Here is a 12,015-nt window from a genome sequence, read left to right on the forward strand (position 1 = left end):
GTGAAATCCTTACCATAATGTTATCCTCTGTCCCCTGAAAGAAGGAACCATTTCCCCTTTCGGGGTGGTCATAGGGCATCAAAGATGTCTCCATTCTTTGATGGTTTCTTTATACAAAGACACCCCTACAATAAAAGTTTAGGAATGAAATGAAGAAAAGGAGTGAAGCTTTTATATTCAAAAATCAAAAGTAGTGTTGCTTATTTTATAGGGAAGAGGGTCAAGAAGTGAAAACATTGTTTTCCTATATTAAAATGCAGCTACATGAGAGCTGTGATTTTCTGCTGTAGGGAAAGCACTGGGCCTTTAATCATGACATTTTTATAGCTATTGAGAATTTAGATCCAAGTAATAGGCCCTTGAACATCAGAATTTTGCTAAAGACTTGAAAGAAGTGGTTAACTCTTGTTTGGACTGTAATACTCAATTGATAAAACAATCATTTCCCCCTTCTTTCTATAAAAAAAACACCTCCAAAGGATAAAGTTTTATTTCCATTTTCTGCCTTAACAGCACTTATTTTACTAACTCACCCAGATACCAGATTGTGCAATAAAGTGTTGATACACACAAGAAAAAAATCAAAACAACCAACCCAAAACTCCAGGTTATGACACACACACCGAGAATTTGCTAAAATATAACCAAACTTGTTTTACAGGCCACTGCTCTGGGATATGTATTTTTTACTCAACATCTTTGATTATGCTGCCACCAGCAGCTTTTAAGACATAAAAAGGCAAATGACAGGTGCTGTCAGTGACTGGAACAAAAGCTGTGGAAGTTCACTGAGCGTGTAATTCGGCAGATTTTAGCAGAGCCGAAAACCCACCGTGGCTTTGACTGACTTGATCTTTCAGAAAAAGCTGTTTGAGGGGAGAGAGTCCCGAAATAATGAATTGGATGGAGCGTTACATAACAGAGAACTCCTCGGGGTCTTGTCTGCTGCCTTATCTCATCAATTGTAATGATTTTCATGTTAGATCAAAGAAGAGCATAAAACAAAACTGAGATGAAAACAACTATTCATTGCCCTCGAGTGAATAGTTTTTGTTTTAAGACACTCCTAAGGAGCACTGGAGAAGGTATTTCTTCCTTTACACAAATCACTGCTCTGTAATCTGTTTTGTGACAGCACTAACAGCTCCACTGGTGGAGGCACAGACACCTAAAACAAGTTTATCTGTTATGGGTGGTCAGGTGAAGCCACTATTCCCTTTGGGATTCGTTTTTTTAAATTTTTATGAGGAATGGGGATGAGAAAGGAAGATTGCCTGCACAATAAAAACAATTAAAGAAGTACAATTTTTGATTTGAAAATAAAGAAGAAAGCAGTTGGTAGCTTTTTCACCAGAAAGAAGGGGCAGGAATACGTCAAATTTCGTGTGTGCAGCAAGAGTGATGTTTGCTCTGCTCCATTCACCACAAGATCTTTGTCCTGGGAAAAATACCAGGGAACAAGGACACAGGGAAAGATTTTCCCCTCTCTCAAGGATTAGTAGAAAGTTATGGAAAGTAGAAAAAATAGTTATGATGCAACCTTTTAAGACACTCAGAAGCAGCATCAGAAAAGGTATTTCTTTCCGAACACAAATCACTGCTCTGTAATCTGTTCTCTGACAGCACCTCCAGCTCCACTGGTGGAGGCACAAACACCTCAAAACAGGTTTATTTGCCTTTCCTCTCTTGTCATGGGCAGTCAAGTGGAGCCCCTGCTCCCTTTTGGGATTTTATTTTAATTTTTTGGATAAGAGGGGGAAGAAAATAAGATTGTCTCCATAATAAAAACAATAGGAAAATACACCTTGGGATTTGAAAACAAGGAATACATCCAATTTCAGGTGTGCAGCAAGAGTGATGTTTGCTCTGCTCCATTCACCACAAGATCCTTGGCTTGGGGAGAACACCATGGAACAAGGACACAAGGAAAGGTTTTCCCCTCTCTTAGGGATAAGGAGAAAGTTATGGAAAGTAGGAAAAATAATTACAATGGAACCTTTTGCTGGTGACAGAGCACCACCATCGCTTGCCAGACCATTAAGCTCAGGGAACAGGAATTTCTGAAAACTAATTTATGTCCAAAAGGACTGTTGCATCATGAACATGGTATCAAATTCCAAGGAAACACATTTTCAGCAGAGATTGATCCTACTAAAGTTCAAATATTGGTAAATTGTACTGGTTAAAAGGGGCAGTTTAATTTATCAGGTTGCAGAAATTAGGAGAGAGTTTAGCCTTGTTCTGTGAACTCCAAGCAGTTTAGAAGACGACACTGAAATCAGATACATTTAAAAAGAATCTTTAAAAGTGCAAGTTTAGGATGTTTCTTTTTGCTAAAACCATAATTGTGTATTTACCACAACTATTAAATTTAATTTCCACACAGGGATACAGTGACACAGAGAGGGGATTTTGAGGAATGATCTACTAAAAAAAAAATAAATCAGAAATTATTTTTCAAACTGAAAGACAAGTAATTTTTTTTCCTTTCTTCATGCATTATGAATGAATTAATTCCCCTAAAATTCTTAATACAGAAATATTTTATTATAGTTCAGGAATAAAAAAAAATATCTCATGAAACCTAAAATGAAAATGCTTATTATCAGAAATGAAAAAATAATAATTTGTCAAAGTTAACTTCATCTTCAGTTCATGAAATATTCATGAGCTGAGCTTGAGTCCTTTAAATTTGTTTTTTGGACCTATGTAGTATTTGCTCCCTCCAAAGTGTTTTATTATTGATCAGCACTCTGGATCTCATGTGATCCTTCCTGTGGAAAAATCACATTTCATCCCTGGAATTTCCCTCTCTTGATTGGATTAATAAGATTTTCTAAACCAGAAGTTCTTGATGTTATCTCAAGGGCTTTGAAACACTCAGAGAGGGTTGGAAGATAAGTGGGTTAGGAAATGACAGAAAACACTAAAGCTTTTCCTTTCTGGCTCACTGAGGCCTCAGAGTCACAGCTCCCACAGGATAATGTAAAATTTAGTAGTTGCTTACAGAATTTGAATTTAATTTGCCTTTTTCGGTGGTCATGTATGTGCATGAGCTGAGAAATGAAGGAAGGAAGTGGATATTTCCCACCTGAGCCAATTGCATGGCTGGGGATCTCAGGATCTGCCCCTTTGCTGGGGTGAATTATCCACTAACACTGCTAACAAATTTTCTTTAGTTGACATGAAATAAAAAGATATTTAATGAATGAATTGAAATTTTTCCTAATAGTCACCACATCTCTTGCAATAGTCACCTAGTTATTGCTCAAAGCTGCTACCAATTACTCCAAGTAACAACAGGAAAACTCATTATTTCAAGAATTATTTTATTTAAAAATAATTTTATCCAGAGTCGGATTTTGTAGTCAGAGTGCTCAGCTATGGAGCAGCCTGACAAAAACAGATAAAAGCACACTCAAGTTACCCTCAAAGTTAAGGTCTGTATGTGGGAGGAAGGAAAAATAAAAATATAGGGTGTCACACAGAGGGTAAAGAAGAGTATAGGGTGTTTTCTGTGATATAGGCCCAGAAGAATTAGACTTAAAATTTCTTTGAGAAAGTTTAATTTAAAAAATAGACATCACAACAAAAAGCCTCAAAAGCCAGACTGCTTCCTATCAACCCTGGTGTTTCCAGCTTTGATGAATTATTAGGCAGTGGATAAATAACCCATAGAATGAAAAGAGAGAAAAGGAATTCCTTGTATTAAGGACATAAATAACTTAGACCAGTGTGAATTCTCAGTAAATATAAAGAGTGAAAGTCATGTTCAGACAAAGGCTTTGACTTGATTGTACAGAGAATTCTTCAGCAAATTTGTCATCTGGTGCTTAAAAGATCCTGGAGACCCCTGCAAGCACCAGAGATGGAATTGTTTGATTTTATCCAAAGGTAAGTCCAGAACTGCTCAGGAAGGGAAAGGACACTATGACTGACATCTTTTGAGTTGAACTCCCATTATTTAACACAGGCGAAAAGTCTCTGTCTCAGACCATTTTGTTTTTTCTCTCTCCTCTTCCCAAATTTTAGACAGTAAAATGTTTTAATTCTCTGTATTCACTAATTACAGTCCCGATCTCCAGAGGGCAGGGAAGTCCTTCAGTTCTGCAGAATCAAAGATAATTTGGAAGTCAGAGTCACATTCATTTCTATTTGTGGAAAGCATTAATCAAATCTGAAATTGCCTTTTTTTTTTTCTTTCATTCCCCCTGAATTCTTCACAAAATCCACGACAAGCCATCAACATGTCAGAGCCTGGATAATGCTGCCCAAATGAGTTTCCAGTAAAACAAAATCAGGCAATATCATCCATTACAATCATCCCTTCAGAGTTATCAGTGTGTTGACTCACAGGCCTAAACAGCAGAGAAAGGAAAATGAGGGATGAAAAAAGATACCAATTTTTAAATAAATTATAAAAATTATTGCACTGTAGCAATAAAATTAACACTTACAAAAAAACCACAAAAATATACTTTAACTCTGCAAAAAAGCCTCTGTGAAGGGATTGCTTTGTCTCAGACCATTTACAGGTACTTTCCTCCCCTTCCTCCCTTACAGTGATGATTATTTCTAAGTGCATTTTGGAAAGTGAGTGAAGTATTAGGCTTTCTGAGCAGCCTGAAATGAGGATATCTGATCCAATAATCTGCAGATTTAGTCTCATCATGAAGGCTCCCTAATTGTACCCTCCTCAGATAGAGCAGAATTAATTCTTACCATTCTTCCCCTGAAATGTATCTGGGCTGATACACTGATAATAATTTTCTTATCTCAGAGACAGACAGTTAAGGAAAGAGCCTGGAAAAAAATAAAGGGAAATGTTGAAGGTGATTATCATAATGAGAATGTTAATTAGCTCCATTTCAGACACCAGTTGTTGGCACATGAATCACCAAGCAACTCTCCAAATGTTTCTATAAGATTCTTCTATTTCTCATCTTTCTATTTCTTCTATTTCTCTTGCTGTCATTACAGTCATGAGGAGCCTTGATAAGGAACAATAAAGTTGATTTAAGCAGCTGGGAAAAAAGAAGTGTATTGTTGGGAAAGACCTACATAATCTCTTTCTCTTTCAAATGGTTTTTATCCATGATCACAAGTACTTGGTAATTAATGTAGTTAAAGGGAAGCCCAAATGTGATTTATTTCTGCTGCTCAGTGGCTGGGGGATATGGGACATACCTGGTCGTGCATGGTCAGGCCCAGAAATCTGGATTTCAACTTCATCTCTGGGGTTTTATACAAAGAAAAAACAGAGGAAGAAACTTATTTCCTTTTGGTTTTTTCAAGAGGTTTTTCAAATGCTTTTTTTCCTGAACTCTGCCCTCTCTGGACACCCCCAAACCCACTCCTTTCTTACCTTGTTATACCAAGAAAATTACCACCACACCAAGATGCAGCTGAGGCTGATGCTCTTAGAGAGAAAACGTTTTTCCATTTTCTCACTGCTCTTGTGTCCTTTGTAAACAAGAATTTTGGGGGAATATTGGGATCATTTTTCTGAACAACTTTGCACTGTAGATCAGGTTTCTCTGAGCCCCACCCTTGGCACTGCTCAGATTCCTGTCACCCATTCTGAGTGTGCTGTAAACTGTTTACTTCAGAAGGGTGTCATTTTGTCTTCTTCCCACACATCTGATCTCCCTGACTCTTTTAGATATCAAGCCCCTGGTTTTGGAGCAGGAGTTCTCTATTTTAATATCAGGGTAGAAATTCAACGAGCTGACATTTCTTCCCACTCGCAGACAAGTCATGAAGTGCCCAAGTTTAAACTCCATCCTCCTGTGTCTGCTGGGGCATCTCCCAGCACAGCAGGATCCAGTGCTTCCCACTGTTCACTTCAGGAGACAGGTTAGCCCTTTGCTAATTTGGGTGATATGTTCCATAAAATTTTCATGGGATGCATCAAGTGCTTGTTAAACTCTCATGTTACACCCACTTGTAACTCTGCCCTCTCCCAGCTCAGCCAAATAACAGCTGAATTTATCTTAAAAACAACATATATGGTCAAGCTGGTCATTATCAAGAACTTGTTTGTCAGGTTTTGGTTTTCAGCTCCCTGAAAATGAGTGGCACAGTTAAATAAAGCAGAAGGATCAGCTCAGCCACACCACACCCACTGCAAACAACTGCAGCTGAGGAGGCAAGCAATGTTTGGAGCTGGTTTGTAGTAAATATGACAAGGTAAAAAACATAGGCTTTGAAGAAAGAGGTGAAGCTGTGTTTTCATTCTCTAGGAGCTTTTCAGAACAACAAGAATAATCCAGTGCCTTCCCTCATAGTTCTGTCTCTCAGTATAAGGTTTTATCTCCATTAACCCTTTGTTACAACCCTCTATAACTGAGGATGCTCCAACCCCTCCACCCCTGCTGGATTCCAGCAGCATTTCCTTACCCTCTGGCTTTCCTTCAGAGCATCTGCTTGATCAGCTCCACAGTGTCTCATGACCAGTATCCCCCTTTTAAAGCCTCCCCAGTGCTCAGAACACCTGATCCCACAGCTGATCCCAGAGAAGACATCCCAGTTTGCCAAGTGCCAGGACACCAATTCCAGTTTACAACCTCAGCTTTCCTGGCCTCTGAGGAAAAACTCCTCTGTTTCCCTTTCCACGTTTCTAAATAATGATAACTTTTGCATTTCCCTGAAATTAAAAAGAAAAAAGAAGTTTAAGCACACATAAAGTTATTAGTTTGTTAATAAATCACATTTGCTTAATTCTTTCATGGTTAGGAATGTATATAGAGCCAAAACTAATAGCATGGGTTTTTCTGGGCTTTCCCATCACTCTTCTCCCAGCATTTCTACATGAAATGGAATTGAGGAAGTAGAATTTCCATAGGAGAACAACTACACTTAAAATATGATATGAATCAAAATCAAAAGTCCCTGATTCTTAACACCACTATTCTCCTATAGCCTCAATTTTTATATTATAGCAGCCTCTGCAAGCATGGCTAGGGAATATCCAAGCACAGAAAAAAATTAGGGAAGAGGTCTATAAATTCATAATGACTTGTGTTTTGTTCTTATAAATAAATGTAAAGAACACATCCACCTACAGATCTTAGCTGTAGATGCTGAAGGATGTTACAGCTCCAGTAACCCATTAAATAATGGTACAAAGTGCTCCATGTCTCTGGGAATGTTTCTCTGTTGTGCTTAGATGGAGGGTGTATTCCTACAGGACTTGGTCCATGAATCCAGACAACCCAAAGCCATGTAACCATGCTGGTGTTATGCCAAAGCTAATTATTAATTTGGGTTTTCATTGTTCTAATGGAGTCGTGGAGCATTTACTCACTTCAGTGTTGGCACAACCTTTGTCTTCCCCCAAGAGCAAGTTAAAAGACAGGATTTCTACCATTTTAAAGACCAAGCTTTATAAAACAAATTTGAATACTCTGTTTTGGGTTTTTTTAATTATTTATATTTGCATAAATATGTTTGAAAAAATATTTACCACGTTTCATCTGCATTAGGAGTTATTTCCTACTCATTCTTAGGCTTTTCACACTCAAATTTGTTGTGACAGTGGATTAATATTTACTTACTACTATTTGTAACCTCCCCATCAGAGTCACAAATCCACTGTTGTGCTCTTTGTAACTCAGGGAGAAGGGGGCTTTAGGAGAATTCTTTCTGAGAGCAGTCACAAGCTGTTACTCTAACAAGCAGCACACAGACAGGTTTCCTCTCCCTCTCCAACAATTCCTCATGTCAGCTGGAATTACATGTCCCACAAACTCCCCTATTTAAACAGACTATTTATAACTGCATGAGAATGCTCAGTGCTCAGACCTGGAACATAAATTCACTGGTTTTGCTTTGCTTCTTCTTTTTTTTGATTAAGGAAATGGTATCGCTTCAATATATTTGATGTCACTCACCAAACATTTTTTACCAATTTATGTGGTTTTCAGACAGTCAGACATTACTCATGGTGATGTTTATCATCATTTATCATAAGCTTTCCCAATTAAGAAAATAAAAGTTCTTCCATTTTTATTTTCTGTGGGCTTCTCTGTTTCCAGACTTGATTTTTACTCTCCATTTTTTCCATATATTTTCATGGTCTTTTTTTTTTGTGTCAAGGAATCCACAATTCCTCATGGACTCGGTCCCTTCAGGTTACCACTTTCCATGGAATTTAGCTGCTACCTTTATTACCTTACCCAATGTTGTGCCCAGCATAAAACCAAGAGAAAAGTCTGCATTTCTAAAACTAAGTTGCATTTTTCTTAAAACCAAACAATAAAATACATAAATGTTTCTCTATCAGTCTAATCATGAGCACCTACACCATCTTCCTTGAGCTCCCTCTCATCATCCTTTTCCCTCTCTTCCTTTTATTCATGTGGCCATTATTAAGATTAATATATAAAGAGATTATTTACTTTCTCAGTGAAAAGCATCATTATTAAGTGCTATTTAGGTATGAATTCAATGCCATCAGAGAAGTTTCAGTATCTGTGTGGGGAAAAAGGGGCAGCAACACAATCCACCTGCTGGGGGACAGATGAAACCAAGATTTTCTTTGTGATTTGATGCCTTTGCAGCACCGTGTGACATCTTTAAGAGGTTATGCCTGAACTGTGTGGCCATTCAAAATAAAGCTTGGTTTAAAGTATATGAAATTATTAAATTATATTACTACATGCACCTTTTTCTTCTTTATATTCCAAAGAGGCCTTTTACCACTGGAGGTGATTTTACAATGATAATCAAGGCCAGGTTGGACGGGGCTTGGAGCAACTTGGGCTAGGGGAAGGTGTCCCTGCCCATGGCAGGGGGTGGAACAAGATGATTTTTAAGGTCCCTTCCAACCCAAACCACTCTGTGATTCCATGATTCTCTGATCATTGCCACGGATGAAATTTTCTTATTCTCAGCCTTCAACACCCAAGTGTAAGCTGGCTCTGCTCTCTGCAGGAGGGCACTGAGCTTCCTCAAATCCTCAAGCAGACGAGCACAAACTGCTACAGGACTAGTCAAAAGCCTCCCACCACAGAAAGGCACAACCACGTTGATGTATTTGCAGAATAAAATAGTATCTGGTGGCCAGTGTGCTGTGTTTCATTTCAGTGATCTATTAAGTAGCAAAAGATGAGCGCTGGACTTCATCTTTTGTGAAGCAATTTTACTCTCCAGCTTCTGCTGCCGGAATGTGAACTGAAGGATGGCTCGCCAGTAATTTGTAATAGCTTGGGGGATAGGGCTGCCTGAGCTGGGAAGGGCTGCAGATGAATCAGCAGGTGAAAATAGCTGTGTGTCTTTTAAATTTTTAATGGAGATTAACACTTTGTCGTGGCAGTGCATCACTCAGTGGAACACGTGGAACAACGCTCCGTGTTGGAAGAGGCGGCGCGAGGCCACCGAAGAGAAACAGTGACAACCCCCTGACATAAAGCCTGTCCTTGTGCGAACCTCCTGCCTCTCCAGAATGCAGACACACACATTCCCATGACAGAGGACAAGGGATGGCTTTCCATTTGTTTGTTAGTGGATGTATAAATCCGAAGGAGAAAGTTAATTAGACTCCCTGTGTGCAAGGCAGTGGAGTACACTCTGATTGCTAATTATTTTAATATAGGTAAACAGCTATTGACAGTACAGGTAATTTTCCCCCATCCACACTTTGGAGGCTGCCAGGTATCAGTCTAACAGCTCAGAGCCAACCTGAGGCAATCTAAATTATGGGTTTTAATCAATATGTAAATGGTTATTGTGGAATACATCCATGATACTTTGCTGCAGCTGCCCTGTCATTCCTCAAACACGGCAGGTGTTAACTCTGGTCGGGATGTGAGTGGCTGTTCCTCACCCTGATGGCCCATTTCTGAGCTCATATCTCACTCCTTTACCCACACATTCTCTGTTTACAGCATCTCCTACTCAGTTTAATTGCTGTGGCCAACGCAGCTGAACCCAGCAAGGTGCAAAAACCCCTCCCTGTGCTGAGCCATCCTTGTTTGTGGGTTTGAGAAGGGGTAGGGAGTGTGTACCTGGTGTTTGGATGGTCAAAAGTGCCCCATTGTATTTGTTTGCCTTTGGCATTGTCACCAAAGGTGTTTCTGCCAGTTCTACAGCTCTGAGCTTTTGAAAAGTTTCTCAGCTCTTCTTCCCCAGCAGCCCTCTCACCTTGTATTGACCTCTCCTTTTCAATTCACTTGTTTCCTTAGCAATAATAACAAAAAATAATAAACTCCGAAAACTTATTATCTTGTAATTTCCTATCCTGTAGCCTCTAAGGCATAATCTAATTTAAAAGTTTCCAGTTCTCAGTGTTTTGTACTTAATATTTGAGATGTAGCAAGGTGCCTTGTCTCATTTGTTCTTGCAATTGTGTCAAAAAGCTGTACAATATCTTCAATTTTAGTAGGCATGTTTCTTTTACAATTTAATTACCATTTTGTACACTTTCCCTTAGGTGAAATTAGATTTAACACTGATTTGGTGAACGATAACCAAGGTTCTTTTCTTCTTTACTTAGTTCTAAATGTTCCTTGGGAGCCATTTCTGATACCTTCCAATATATTCAGCAGTGGAAAACAGAGAGGCCCTCCAATATTGCTCCTTCCAGCTGGCACCAAAACCACATTTCTCTAAACCACGACCAAATTTATGTTTTGGATCAACTTTGGATTAATAAAGGCCAAAAAAAAATATGGTTTGCTTGCAGCAATTAATATATTCCCTCCTGCTAGAGACCTACAGCAGCTGGCACAAAGTAATCGGTCGTATTTTTCAGACCCAGAGAAGTCCAACTGCTTGGTAAAGTTAGAGATAAATACTAAACCGCTTCAGAAGAGGGTAAGAGGGGTCTGAGGAGGAATATAGAACATGGAGCCCAGAGGAAGATCCTCTCCATCAGCCTGAAAGATCCTGCTTTTCTGAGGATGGTGTTCTGGGGCAGCAGCAGGGAGGAATTCCTGGGGGTCAATTAACACTTGGAATCAACCAGGGACCCTCAAAGAGCAGAGTGTCTGCTCAAGGATGTGCACGAGGAGATTCATGGCAGGAATGCACAGCTTGGAACACTTCAGAATCCTTCCATTAACCGCTGACCTGCTATTAGTAAATTTGGTTAATTGATGCATTTATTGCCCAACCACTACCTGTCTCAGCCCATTAAACATTATTTGTGCTGATTCTGGGAGGGTCTCCTCTTGCTGGCAGCACTGGGGCCTCTCACCCCCCACCCCTGGGAGCCACAGCAGGAGGTGGTGACTCCTTGCAGGGTTTGCCTTGAGTCTCTCCATCCCCCCTTCCATTTGAACTGGCTGCTGGGCCCCTCCATGGGCACACAACATACCCTTGGTAGTGAAAAATGGTTTGAAACCATAAAAAAAAAAAAATCTCCTTAAAGGAAATTTCCCATAGCATTGTGCTCTTGTGGACTCCTTCTGCAACCTTGAAACCGCACCTGAATTCATCACAGACACGAAAATTGGTTCTTCTTTACTCCAAAACACCCAGAATGCTTCAGGCAGGGGAAAAAAAAGAAAAAAAAAGTAAGAATAACATTGTGAAAAGTTGCTGCTCTTTGGCTTAGTTTAGAGAGGCCGATTCCAGTGGGATCTGTGGACGGTTATTTTTATGCATTCATTGCTCATTGACCAGGATAATCAAATAGAATATTCCATTTGCTTCCTGCTGTTTAAGTGCCTAATTCAAAGCTAATTGAAGTCAATGGGCAGATATTCGTAGACTTTAATGGACCAGCCATAATGTTATGGCTAACCTCGTTGTGTAAGTTATTTTATTTATCCTAATTATTTTCCTCATCCCATGCATGCTTGCACAATTATTTATTTCACGTGCATAATCATCATCTGTAAGTGGAAGCATTTTAAAGTAGTTATTAAAAGGTATTTCAAGAGGCATATTTGCACAGACCTGTGGCTGTGATAATAGCATATATATGGGTTTTTAGCACAATAGTACTTTGATATCCAGTGTAATGGTTATCACTATAAAAATGTACTTAAATTACAAGGGTTTTTGTTGCAT

Source organism: Manacus vitellinus, unplaced genomic scaffold (assembly GCF_001715985.3).
Source record: "Manacus vitellinus isolate BGI_N305 unplaced genomic scaffold, ASM171598v3 scaffold_45_pilon, whole genome shotgun sequence".
Classification (NCBI taxonomy): Eukaryota; Metazoa; Chordata; class Aves; order Passeriformes; family Pipridae; genus Manacus; species Manacus vitellinus.